The sequence below is a fragment of the Lissotriton vulgaris genome, chromosome 5 (genome assembly GCF_964263255.1).
Source record: "Lissotriton vulgaris chromosome 5, aLisVul1.2, whole genome shotgun sequence".
Classification (NCBI taxonomy): domain Eukaryota; kingdom Metazoa; phylum Chordata; class Amphibia; order Caudata; family Salamandridae; genus Lissotriton; species Lissotriton vulgaris.
In genome coordinates, this window is record NC_141693.1 from 83,355,738 (window position 1) to 83,368,591 (window position 12,854).

Below are 12,854 nucleotides of genomic sequence, written 5' to 3' on the forward strand. Positions count from 1 at the left end.
TAGATCTTGCTGGTTCTGGGTCAGTCCTGTGCAGGAGTACATGTTGCTGAGTTTGGGTCAGTCCCGATCTTGCTGTGTCTGGGTCAGTCCCATGCAGGTGTAGATCTTGCTATGTCTGGGGCAGTCCCGTGCAGGAGTAGATCTTGTTGTGTCTGGGTCAGTCCAGTGCAGGAGTAGATCTTGCTTTGTCTGGGTCAGTCCCGTGCAGAAGTAGATGTTGCTGTTTCTGGGGCAGTCCAGTACAGGAGTAGATCTTGTTGTGTCTGGGTCAGTCCAGTGCAGGAGTAGATCTTGCTGTGTCTGGGTCAATTCTGTGCAGGAGTAGATCTTGCTGGGTCTGGGTCTGTCGCGTGCAGGAGTAGATCTTGCTGTGTCTGGGACAGTCCCTTACAGGAGTAGATCTTGCTATGTCTGGGGCAGTCCCGTGCAGTAGTAGATCTTGTTGTGTCTGGGTCATTCCAGTGCAGGAGTAGATCTTGCTGTGTCTGGGTCAGTCCCGTGCAGGAGTAGATTTTGCCATGTCTTGGTCAGGCTTGTGAAGGTGTAGATCTTGCTGGGTCTGGGTCAGCCCCATGCAGGAGTAGATCTTCCTGTGTCAGTGTCAGCCCCGAGCAGGAGTAGATTTTGCTGTGTCTGGGTCAGTCCAGTGCAGGAGTAGATCTTGCTGTGTCTGGGTCAGTGCTGTGCAGGAATAGATCTTGCTGTGTCTGGGCCAGTACAGAGCAGGTGTAGATTTTGCCATGTCTTGGTCAGCCTTGTGCAGGAGCAGATTTTGCTGGGTGTGGGTCAGTCCCGTGAAGGAGTAGATCTTGCTGTGTGTGGCTCAGTCCCGTGCAGGAGTAGATCTTGCTGGGTCTGGGTCAGCCCTGTGTAGGAGTTGATCTTGCCGAGTCTGGGTCAGTCCCGTGCAGGAGTAGATCTTGCTGGTTCTGGGTCCGTCCTGTGCAGGAGTAGATGTTGCTGAGTCTGGGTCAGTCCCGATCTTGCTGTGTCTGTGTCAGTCCTATGCAGGAGTAGATCTTGCTATGTCTGGGGCAGTCCCGTGCAGGAGTAGATCTTGTTGTGTCTGGGTCAGTCCCGTGCAGGAGTAGATCTTGCTGGGTCTGGGTCAGTCCGGTGCAGGAGTAGATGTTGCTGAGTCTGGGTCAGTCCCTTGCAGGAGTCGATCTAGCTGTGTCTGGGTCAGTCCCTTGCAGGAGTAGATCTTGCTGTGTCTGGGTCAATCCTGTGCAGGAGTAGATCTTGGTGGGTCTGGGTCAGTCGCGTGCAGGAGTAGATCTTGCTGGGTCTGGGTCAGTCCCGTGCAGGAGTAGATGTTGCTGAGTCTTGGTCAGTCCCTTGCAGGAGTAGATCTTGCTGTGTCTGGGTCAGTCCCTTGCAGGAGTAGATCTTGTTGTGTCTGGGTCATTCCAGTGCAGCAGTAGATCTTGCTGTGTCTGGGTCAGTCCCGTGCAGGAGTAGATTTTGCCGTGTCTTGGTCAGCCTTGTGAAGGAGTAGATTTTTCTGGGTGTGGGTCAGTCCCGTGCACAAGTAGATCTTGCTGTGTCTGGGTCAGTCCCGTGCAGGAGTAGATCTTGATGTGCCTGGGTCAGTCCCGTGCAGGAGTAGATCTTGCTGTGTCTGGGTCAGTCCAGAGCAGGAGTAGATGTTGCTGAGTCTGGGTCAGTCCAGAGCAGGAGTAGATTTTGCTGTGTCTGGGTCAGTCCCGATCTTGCTTTGTCTGGGTCAGTCCCTTGCAGGAGTAGATCTAGCTGTGTCTGGGTCAGTCCAGTGCAGGAGTAGATCTTGCTGTGTCTGGGTCAGTCCCGTGCAGGAGTAGACCTTGCTGTGTCTGGGTCAGTCCCGTGCAGGAGTAGATCTTGCTGTGTCTGGGTCAGTCCCGTGCAGGAGTAGATCTTGCTGGTTCTGGGTCAGTCCAGAGCAGGAGTAGATTTTGCTGTGTCTAGATCAGTCCCATACAGGAGTAGATCGTGTTGTGTCTGGGGCAGTCCTGTGCAGGAGTAGGTCTTGCTGTGTCTGGTTCAGCCCCATGCAGGAGTAGATCTTCCTGTGTCTGGGTCAGCCCCGAGCAGGAGTAGATTTTGCTGTGTCTGGGTCAGTCCCGATCTTGCTGTGTCTTGGTCAGTCCCATGCAGGAGTAGATCTTGTTGTGTATGGGTCAGTACAGTGCAGGAGTAGATCTTGCTGTGTCTGGGTCATTCCCTTGCAGGAGTAGATCTTACTGTGTCTGTGTCAGTCCCGTGCAGGAGTAGATCTTGCTGTGTCTGTGTCAGTCCCGTGCAGGAGTAGATCTTGCTGTGTCTGGGTCAGTCCCATGCAGGAGTAGATCTTGCTGGGTCTGGGTCAGTCCAGTGCAGGAGTAGATCTTTCTGTGTCTGGATCAGTCCTGTGCAGGAGTAGATCTTGCTGGGTCTCTGTCAGCCCTGTGTAGGAGTTGATTTTGCCGGGTCTGGATCATTCCCGTACAGGAGTAGATCTTGCTGGTTCTGGGTCAGTCCAGAGCAGGAGTAGATTTTGCTGTGTCTAGGTCAGTCCCATACAGGAGTAGATCTTGTTGTGTCTGGGGCAGTCCTGTGCAGGAGTAGGTCTTGCTGTGTCTGGTTCAGCCCCATGCAGGAGTAGATCTTCCTGTGTCTGGGTCAGCCCCGAGCAGGAGTAGATTTTGCTGTGTCTGGGTCAGTCCCGATCTTGCTGTGTCTTGGTCAGTCCCATGCAGGAGTAGATCTTGTTGTGTATGGGTCAGTCCAGTGCAGGAGTAGATCTTGCTGTGTCTGGGTCAGTCCTGTGCAGGAGTAGATCTTACTGTGTCCGTGTCAGTCCAGTGCAGGAGTATATCTTGGTGTGTCTGGGTAAGTCCTGTGTAGTAGTATGCCTTCCTGTGTCTGAGTCAGCCCCGAGCAGGAGTAGATTTTGCTGTGTCTGGGTCAGTCCCGATCTTGCTGTGTCTTGGTCAGTCCCGTGCAGAAGTAGATGTTGCTGTTTCTGGGGCAGTCCCGTACAGGAGTAGATCTTGCTTGGTCTGGGTCAGCCCTGTGTAGGAGTTGATCTAGCCGGGTCTGGATCATTCCCGTACAGGAGAAGATCTTGCTGGTTCTGGGTCAGTCCAGAGCAGGAGTAGATTTTGCGGTGTCTAGGTCAGTCCCATATAGGAGTAGATCTTGTTGTGTCTGGGGCAGTCCAGTGCCGGAGTAGATATTGTTGTGTCTGCGTCAGTCCTGTGCAGGAGTAGATCTTCCTGTGTCTGGTCAGCCCAGAGCAAGAGTAGATTTTGCTGTGTCTGGGTCAGTCCCGATCTTGCTGTGTCTGGGTCAGTCCAGTGCAGGAGTAGATCTTGTTGTGTCTGGGTCAGTGCAGTGCAGGAGTAGATCTTGCTGTGTCTGGCTCAGTCCTGTGCAGGAGTAGATCTTGCTGTGTCTGGGCCAGTACAGAGCAGGAGTAGGTTTTGCCGTGTCTAGGTCAGTCCCATATAGGAGTAGATCTTGTTGTGTCTGGGGCAGTCCTGTGCAGGAGTAGGTCTTGCTGTGTCTGGTTCAGCCCCATGCAGGAGTAGATCTTCCTGTGTCTGGGTCAGCCCCGAGCAGGAGTAGATTTTGCTGTGTCTGGGTCAGTCCCGATCTTGCTGTGTCTTGGTCAGTCCCATGCAGGAGTAGATCTTGCTCTGTCTGGGTCAGTGCTGTGCAGGAATAGATCTTGCTGTGTCTGGGCCAGTACAGAGCAGGAGTACATTTTGCCATGTCTTGGTCAGCCTTGTGCAGGAGTAGATTTTGCTGGGTGTGGGTCAGTCCCGTGAAGGAGTAGATCTTGCTGTGTCTGGGTCAGTCCCGTGCAGGAGTAGATCTTGCTGGGTCTGAGTAAGCCCTGTGTAGGAGTTGATCTTGCTGAGTCTGGGTCAGTCCCGTGCAGGAGTAGATCTTGCTGGTTCTGGGTCAGTCCTGTGCAGGAGTACATGTTGCTGAGTTTGGGTCAGTCCCGATCTTGCTGTGTCTGGGTCAGTCCCATGCAGGTGTAGATCTTGCTATGTCTGGGGCAGTCCCGTGCAGGAGTAGATCTTGTTGTGTCTGGGTCAGTCCAGTGCAGGAGTAGATCTTGCTTTGTCTGGGTCAGTCCCGTGCAGAAGTAGATGTTGCTGTTTCTGGGGCAGTCCCGTACAGGAGTAGATCTTGTTGTGTCTGGGTCAGTCCAGTGCAGGAGTAGATCTTGCTGTGTCTGGGTCAATTCTGTGCAGGAGTAGATCTTGCTGGGTCTGGGTCTGTCGCGTGCAGGAGTAGATCTTGCTGTGTCTGGGACAGTCCCTTACAGGAGTAGATCTTGCTATGTCTGGGGCAGTCCCGTGCAGTAGTAGATCTTGTTGTGTCTGGGTCATTCCAGTGCAGGAGTAGATCTTGCTGTGTCTGGGTCAGTCCCGTGCAGGAGTAGATTTTGCCATGTCTTGGTCAGGCTTGTGAAGGTGTAGATCTTGCTGGGTCTGGGTCAGCCCCATGCAGGAGTAGATCTTCCTGTGTCAGTGTCAGCCCCGAGCAGGAGTAGATTTTGCTGTGTCTGGGTCAGTCCAGTGCAGGAGTAGATCTTGCTGTGTCTGGGTCAGTGCTGTGCAGGAATAGATCTTGCTGTGTCTGGGCCAGTACAGAGCAGGTGTAGATTTTGCCATGTCTTGGTCAGCCTTGTGCAGGAGCAGATTTTGCTGGGTGTGGGTCAGTCCCGTGAAGGAGTAGATCTTGCTGTGTGTGGCTCAGTCCCGTGCAGGAGTAGATCTTGCTGGGTCTGGGTCAGCCCTGTGTAGGAGTTGATCTTGCCGAGTCTGGGTCAGTCCCGTGCAGGAGTAGATCTTGCTGGTTCTGGGTCCGTCCTGTGCAGGAGTAGATGTTGCTGAGTCTGGGTCAGTCCCGATCTTGCTGTGTCTGTGTCAGTCCTATGCAGGAGTAGATCTTGCTATGTCTGGGGCAGTCCCGTGCAGGAGTAGATCTTGTTGTGTCTGGGTCAGTCCCGTGCAGGAGTAGATCTTGCTGGGTCTGGGTCAGTCCGGTGCAGGAGTAGATGTTGCTGAGTCTGGGTCAGTCCCTTGCAGGAGTCGATCTAGCTGTGTCTGGGTCAGTCCCTTGCAGGAGTAGATCTTGCTGTGTCTGGGTCAATCCTGTGCAGGAGTAGATCTTGGTGGGTCTGGGTCAGTCGCGTGCAGGAGTAGATCTTGCTGGGTCTGGGTCAGTCCCGTGCAGGAGTAGATGTCGCTGAGTCTTGGTCAGTCCCTTGCAGGAGTAGATCTTGCTGTGTCTGGGTCAGTCCCTTGCAAGAGTAGATCTTGTTGTGTCTGGGTCATTCCAGTGCAGCAGTAGATCTTGCTGTGTCTGGGTCAGTCCCGTGCAGGAGTAGATTTTGCCGTGTCTTGGTCAGCCTTGTGAAGGAGTAGATTTTTCTGGGTGTGGGTCAGTCCCGTGCACAAGTAGATCTTGCTGTGTCTGGGTCAGTCCCGTGCAGGATTAGATCTTGATGTGCCTGGGTCAGTCCCGTGCAGGAGTAGATCTTGCTGTGTCTGGGTCAGTCCAGAGCAGGAGTAGATGTTGCTGAGTCTGGGTCAGTCCAGAGCAGGAGTAGATTTTGCTGTGTCTGGGTCAGTCCCGATCTTGCTTTGTCTGGGTCAGTCCCTTGCAGGAGTAGATCTAGCTGTGTCTGGGTCAGTCCAGTGCAGGAGTAGATCTTGCTGTGTCTGGGTCAGTCCCGTGCAGGAGTAGACCTTGCTGTGTCTGGGTCAGTCCCGTGCAGGAGTAGATCTTGCTGTGTCTGGGTCAGTCCCGTGCAGGAGTAGATCTTGCTGGTTCTGGGTCAGTCCAGAGCAGGAGTAGATTTTGCTGTGTCTAGATCAGTCCCATACAGGAGTAGATCGTGTTGTGTCTGGGGCAGTCCTGTGCAGGAGTAGGTCTTGCTGTGTCTGGTTCAGCCCCATGCAGGAGTAGATCTTCCTGTGTCTGGGTCAGCCCCGAGCAGGAGTAGATTTTGCTGTGTCTGGGTCAGTCCCGATCTTGCTGTGTCTTGGTCAGTCCCATGCAGGAGTAGATCTTGTTGTGTATGGGTCAGTACAGTGCAGGAGTAGATCTTGCTGTGTCTGGGTCATTCCCTTGCAGGAGTAGATCTTACTGTGTCTGTGTCAGTCCCGTGCAGGAGTAGATCTTGCTGTGTCTGTGTCAGTCCCGTGCAGGAGTAGATCTTGCTGTGTCTGGGTCAGTCCCATGCAGGAGTAGATCTTGCTGGGTCTGGGTCAGTCCAGTGCAGGAGTAGATCTTTCTGTGTCTGGATCAGTCCTGTGCAGGAGTAGATCTTGATGGGTCTCTGTCAGCCCTGTGTAGGAGTTGATTTTGCCGGGTCTGGATCATTCCCGTACAGGAGTAGATCTTGCTGGTTCTGGGTCAGTCCAGAGCAGGAGTAGATTTTGCTGTGTCTAGATCAGTCCCATACAGGAGTAGATCTTGTTGTGTCTGGGGCAGTCCTGTGCAGGAGTAGGTCTTGCTGTGTCTGGTTCAGCCCCATGCAGGAGTAGATCTTCCTGTGTCTGGGTCAGCCCCGAGCAGGAGTAGATTTTGCTGTGTCTGGGTCAGTCCCGATCTTGCTGTGTCTTGGTCAGTCCCATGCAGGAGTAGATCTTGTTGTGTATGGGTCAGTCCAGTGCAGGAGTAGATCTTGCTGTGTCTGGGTCAGTCCTGTGCAGGAGTAGATCTTACTGTGTCTGTGTCAGTCCAGTGCAGGAGTATATCTTGGTGTGTCTGGGTAAGTCCTGTGTAGTAGTATGTCTTCCTGTGTCTGAGTCAGCCCCGAGCAGGATTAGATTTTGCTGTGTCTGGGTCAGTCCCGATCTTGCTGTGTCTTGGTCAGTCCCGTGCAGAAGTAGATGTTGCTGTTTCTGGGGCAGTCCCGTACAGGAGTAGATCTTGTTGTGTCTGGGTCAGTCCAGTGCAGGAGTAGATCTTGCTGTGTCTGGGTCAATTCTGTGCAGGAGTAGATCTTGGTGGGTCTGGGTCTGTCGCGTGCAGGAGTAGATCTTGCTGTGTCTGGGACAGTCCCTTACAGGAGTAGATCTTGCTTTGTCTGGGTCAGTCCCGTGCAGAAGTAGATGTTGCTGTTTCTGGGGCAGTCCCGTACAGGAGTAGATCTTGTTGTGTCTGGGTCAGTCCTGTGCAGGAGTAGATCTTGCTGTGTCTGGGTCAATTCTGTGCAGGAGTAGATCTTGGTGGGTCTGGGTCTGTCGCGTGCAGGAGTAGATCTTGCTGTGTCTGGGACAGTCCCTTACAGGAGTAGATCTTGCTATGTCTGGGGCAGTCCCGTGCAGTAGTAGATCTTGTTGTGTCTGGGTCATTCCAGTGCAGGAGTAGATCTTGCTGTGTCTGGGTCAGTCCCGTGCAGGAGTAGATCTTGCTGTGTCTGGGTCAGTCCCATGCAGGAGTAGATCTTCCTGTGTCTGGGTCAGCCCCGTGCAGGAGTAGATTTTGCCATGTCTTGGTCAGGCTTGTGAAGGAGTAGATCTTGCTGGGTCTGGGTCAGCCCCATGCAGGAGTAGATCTTCCTGTGTCAGTGTCAGCCCCGAGCAGGAGTAGATTTTGCTGTGTCTGGGTCAGTCCCGATCTTGCTATGTCTGGGTCAGTCCAGTGCAGGAGTAGATCTTGCTGTGTCTGGGCCAGTACAGAGCAGGTGTAGATTTTGCCATGTCTTGGTCAGCCTTCTGCAGGAGCAGATTTTGCTGGGTGTGGGTCAGTCCCGTGAAGGAGTAGATCTTGCTGTGTGTGGCTCAGTCCCGTGCAGGAGTAGATCTTGCTGGGTCTGGGTCAGCCCTGTGTAGGAGTTGATCTTGCCGAGTCTGGGTCAGTCCTGTGCAGGAGTAGATCTTGCTGGTTCTGGGTCCGTCCTGTGCAGGAGTAGATGTTGCTGAGTCTGGGTCAGTCCCGATCTTGCTGTGTCTGTGTCAGTCCTATGCAGGAGTAGATCTTGCTATGTCTGGGGCAGTCCCGTGCAGGACTAGATCTTGTTGTGTCTGGGTCAGTCCCGTGCAGGAGTAGATCTTGCTGGGTCTGGGTCAGTCCGGTGCAGGAGTAGATGTTGCTGAGTCTGGGTCAGTCCCTTGCAGGAGTCGATCTAGCTGTGTCTGGGTCAGTCCCTTGCAGGAGTAGATCTTGCTGTGTCTGGGTCAATCCTGTGCAGGAGTAGATCTTGGTGGGTCTGGGTCAGTCGCGTGCAGGAGTAGATCTTGCTGGGTCTGGGTCAGTCCCGTGCAGGAGTAGATGTTGCTGAGTCTTGGTCAGTCCCTTGCAGGAGTAGATCTTGCTGTGTCTGGGTCAGTCCCTTGCAGGAGTAGATCTTGTTGTGTCTGGGTCATTCCAGTGCAGCAGTAGATCTTGCTGTGTCTGGGTCAGTCCCGTGCAGGAGTAGATTTTGCCGTGTCTTGGTCAGCCTTGTGAAGGAGTAGATTTTTCTGGGTGTGGGTCAGTCCCGTGCACAAGTAGATCTTGCTGTGTCTGGGTCAGTCCCGTGCAGGAGTAGATCTTGATGTGCCTGGGTCAGTCCCGTGCAGGAGTAGATCTTGCTGTGTCTGGGTCAGTCCAGAGCAGGAGTAGATGTTGCTGAGTCTGGGTCAGTCCAGAGCAGGAGTAGATTTTGCTGTGTCTGGGTCAGTCCCGATCTTGCTTTGTCTGGGTCAGTCCCTTGCAGGAGTAGCTCTAGCTGTGTCTGGGTCAGTCCAGTGCAGGAGTAGATCTTGCTGTGTCTGGGTCAGTCCCGTGCAGGAGTAGACCTTGCTGTGTCTGGGTCAGTCCCGTGCAGGAGTAGATCTTGCTGGGTCTGGGTCAGTCCAGTGCAGGAGTAGATCTTTCTGTGTCTGGATCAGTCCTGTGCAGGAGTAGATCTTGCTGGGTCTGTGTCAGCCCTGTGTAGGAGTTGATTTTGCCGGGTCTGGATCATTCCCGTACAGGAGTAGATCTTGCTGGTTCTGGGTCAGTCCAGAGCAGGAGTAGATTTTGCTGTGTCTAGATCAGTCCCATACAGGAGTAGATCGTGTTGTGTCTGGGGCAGTCCTGTGCAGGAGTAGGTCTTGCTGTGTCTGGTTCAGCCCCATGCAGGAGTAGATCTTCCTGTGTCTGGGTCAGCCCCGAGCAGGAGTAGATTTTGCTGTGTCTGGGTCAGTCCCGATCTTGCTGTGTCTTGGTCAGTCCCATGCAGGAGTAGATCTTGTTGTGTATGGGTCAGTACAGTGCAGGAGTAGATCTTGCTGTGTCTGGGTCAGTCCCGTGCAGGAGTAGATCTTACTGTGTCTGTGTCAGTCCCGTGCAGGAGTAGATCTTGCTGTGTCTGTGTCAGTCCCGTGCAGGAGTAGATCTTGCTGTGTCTGGGTCAGTCCCATGCAGGAGTAGATCTTGCTGGGTCTGGGTCAGTCCAGTGCAGGAGTAGATCTTTCTGTGTCTGGATCAGTCCTGTGCAGGAGTAGATCTTGCTGGGTCTCTGTCAGCCCTGTGTAGGAGTTGATTTTGCCGGGTCTGGATCATTCCCGTACAGGAGTAGATCTTGCTGGTTCTGGGTCAGTCCATAGCAGGAGTAGATTTTGCTGTGTCTAGGTCAGTCCCATACAGGAGTAGATCTTGTTGTGTCTGGGGCAGTCCTGTGCAGGAGTAGGTCTTGCTGTGTCTGGTTCAGCCCCATGCAGGAGTAGATCTTCCTGTGTCTGGGTCAGCCCCGAGCAGGAGTAGATTTTGCTGTGTCTGGGTCAGTCCCGATCTTGCTGTGTCTTGGTCAGTCCCATGCAGGAGTAGATCTTGTTGTGTATGGGTCAGTCCAGTGCAGGAGTAGATCTTGCTGTGTCTGGATCAGTCCCGTGCAGGAGTAGATCTTACTGTGTCTGTGTCAGTCCAGTGCAGGAGTAGATCTTGGTGTGTCTGGGTAAGTCCTGTGTAGTAGTATGTCTTCCTGTGTCTGAGTCAGCCCCGAGCAGGAGTAGATTTTGCTGTGTCTGGGTCAGTCCCGATCTTGCTGTGTCTTGGTCAGTCCCATGCAGGAGTAGATCTTGTTGTGTATGGGTCAGTCCAGTGCAGGAGTAGATCTTGCTGTGTCTAGGTCAGTCCCGTGCAGGAGTAGATCTTACTGTGTCTGTGTCAGTCCCGTGCAGGATTAGATCTTGGTGTGTCCGGGTTAGTCCCGTGCAGGAGTAGATCTTACTGTGTCTGTATCAGTCCCGTGCAGGAGTAGATCTTGGTGTGTCCGGGTTAGTCCCGTGCAGGAGTAGATCTTACTGTGTCTGTGTCAGTCCCGTGCAGGAGTAGATCTAGGTGTGTCTGGGTCAGTCCCGTGCAGGAGTAGATCTTACTGTGTCTGTGTCAGTCCCGTGCAGGAGTAGATCTTGGTGTGTCTGGGTAAGTCCTGTGTAGTAGTATGTCTTCCTGTGTCTGGGTGCCTCTCTCTAGACCTTAGCCTGCCCTCGGTCTTACAGATACAGCCCCATTGGGCCGTGCTTGAGACCCCAGACGCTGGTGTCGGGGTGGGGGGTGAACTGGGCAGTGAATCTGATGCTGCACGGCGGCCATGGCCCGAGGGCTGGTGCCTTCATGATGCCTTCACCAGGGCGTGGACTGGCACAGCTGCTTCAACAATGCTACTGCCATTCTCATCCAAAGCCCACATTAGGAACCAGTGGGCATGTTTGGGCCAACTGGTGCCAACATCAAGAGGGATGGTGTCAGGGCATCCCTTGGACAGCCCTGGTTTTGTGCAGTATTTCTGAACCTCTGCACACTGGGAAAGGAGGATGCCTGTCAGGAAATAGTCAGTATCCTTGGTGAGCTGCTAACTCCACAAGCCAACCTTAATTCTAAAACTCTCTGGTGTGTGCTGTACAGCAGGGGTGAGGGAGTGCCTGGATGCACTCCGTGCACATGCACCGTCGCTGGGCTTGAGGAAGAGCTGAGGGCGCAAACCATTGTTGAGTGATGAACCTCCAAACTCCAGCAGCCCCCCCTGAAGCAACTTGTTGCAGCGTGATTTCTCTCCTTCTTTCTTTACATTGATATCCTCCCTTCTGTTCAGCCTGAATGACAGTGGAATGTATACTGATGTCACAGAATGTTATTGCCGGTGTCATCGATCAACTCGATGAATTTTCGCTCACTGGTGATTTACTAGACAGTATTGGCTGTTTTGTTTGGCGTCTACTCAATAGTTTGCATTCTTAGCACGAGAATGCGCATTACTGCTTTGCTTTTGTGTCTCTTGTTAGACTATTGCGGTTTTAACCTTATTTTACTTGCTGTATGCAAATGTGTTCTCTTTTCTTCAAGGGTGTGCTATCTTGTGGTCCTGTGAGATCGTGTCTCCTTGTACATTCTGCGGTTCTTGTGTGTTGGGTGTGGGTACCCCAGTACAGCCAGTTCATTTTCTTGTTGTTTTTGGCTGTGTGTATCCCATTACAGTCTGCATTTCTTTTATTGGGTGGGGTGGTGTGTACCCCGTACAGTTATTGGTTGTTCTGCTTGCTGTTTTATGGGTGAGTGTATCCCTGTGCTTCACTACTGAATGTTTACCACATACGTACTTTATTGTCTATGTTCGGTGTTCTGGTCCTGTCTGGTTCCCAAGCTGGTTCACTGTGTGCTTTTCAGCTTATTCTTTACTTCAATTTATTTTTGTGTTTGCCGGTGATGGGATTCGATTCATAGAATGTAGGAGTGCCTAAGACGTTAGGTGTACAAGTGTTGTACGTGTTCTGCTTGTGAGGTTGGTCACTGATGTTCTTCTTGCTTTGCCTGTGACGTTAGGTCTTTTGGTGCGTATTTATGTTGCTCTTAGTAGTATTTCAGGGTATACGTGCCATTTTGTGTGCACTGTGCTTTGCAACGCAGCCTAACTTTTTTTACTTGTGATTTATTTCGTTCTTTACCTGAGACTGTAGGTCCCTTCAGGTGTGCGTATTTCGTGGCATTCGTTTTGTTTTCTGGGTTGTGCCTTTCCTTTGTGAGAAAAGGGTGTGTGTTTTATTTATTTGGTGTCTATTCATTTTCATGCCACTGTATCACTGCAATTTCATGCTATTGTATTATTGCATTTTCTTTCCATTGTATAATTCCATGTCTGTTAATTTTCATGCCACCGTATTACTGAAATGTCATGCTATTGTATTATTTCATTTTCATGCCATTGTATTATTGCATTTTCATACCATTGTATAATTGCGCTTAGGATAGTACTTCTTGCTATATTTTACCCTGTTTCATTTTCTCTGCAATTTCATATTTTTTTGTTTTTGCAGCCAGGCGCCCAGGGACGGGCCCGGGGCGAACCGGTCGCCAGGCCCCTTCACGGGGCCAGGCGCGCCGGCAGCGTACCTCCGCGGCAGGACCCGGTGAGGGACCCTGCCACGGGCGATCGGGGGAGTCTGAACTTGTGGGGTAGCAAAGCTAACCCTGCAACGGCCCCAGCCACGTCCTGGGGAAGCCCTGGGGCGATTGACGATCGAGCGACCCTCAGACAGGCGTAGCCCCGGGTGGAACCCGGGGCCGCAAGGTGCGTTCGAAGTGTCGATGATCAATGTGTCCTGCAATTCACACTAATTCTCGCAGCTAGCTGCATTCTTCATCGACGCGCGAGCCGAGAGATCCACCGCCAAGAGTCACAGGCAACTTTTCAAAAACGTTCGTCCAGCTGCGGGTGCAGGAGAGGCGGGAGGAAGGCGACACCGTCCGTCCGCCGCCCGCGCGGCAAAACGGCCCCGGCGCCCCATTCGAGGCTTCCCCTCTGGGAGTCAGACTGCACCATTGGGAGAAAAAAAACACTGCCAGGCGCTCGGACTGGGAGCCCCCGCCTACCCGCCCACCCGAGGGGCAAGGAAGGAAGG

At 52.8% G+C, this 12,854-nt stretch overlaps 1 non-coding gene across 1 annotated transcript; it reads right to left on the reverse strand.

Moving 5' to 3' along the window:
• Positions 1–12,477: 12,477 nt before the first annotated feature.
• On the reverse strand, positions 12,478–12,631 carry LOC147710260 (5.8S ribosomal RNA). Its single transcript, XR_015296135.1, has one exon. It is a non-coding gene; the product is annotated as a 5.8S ribosomal RNA (ribosomal RNA).
• Between the last annotated feature and the right edge of the window lie 223 nt (positions 12,632–12,854).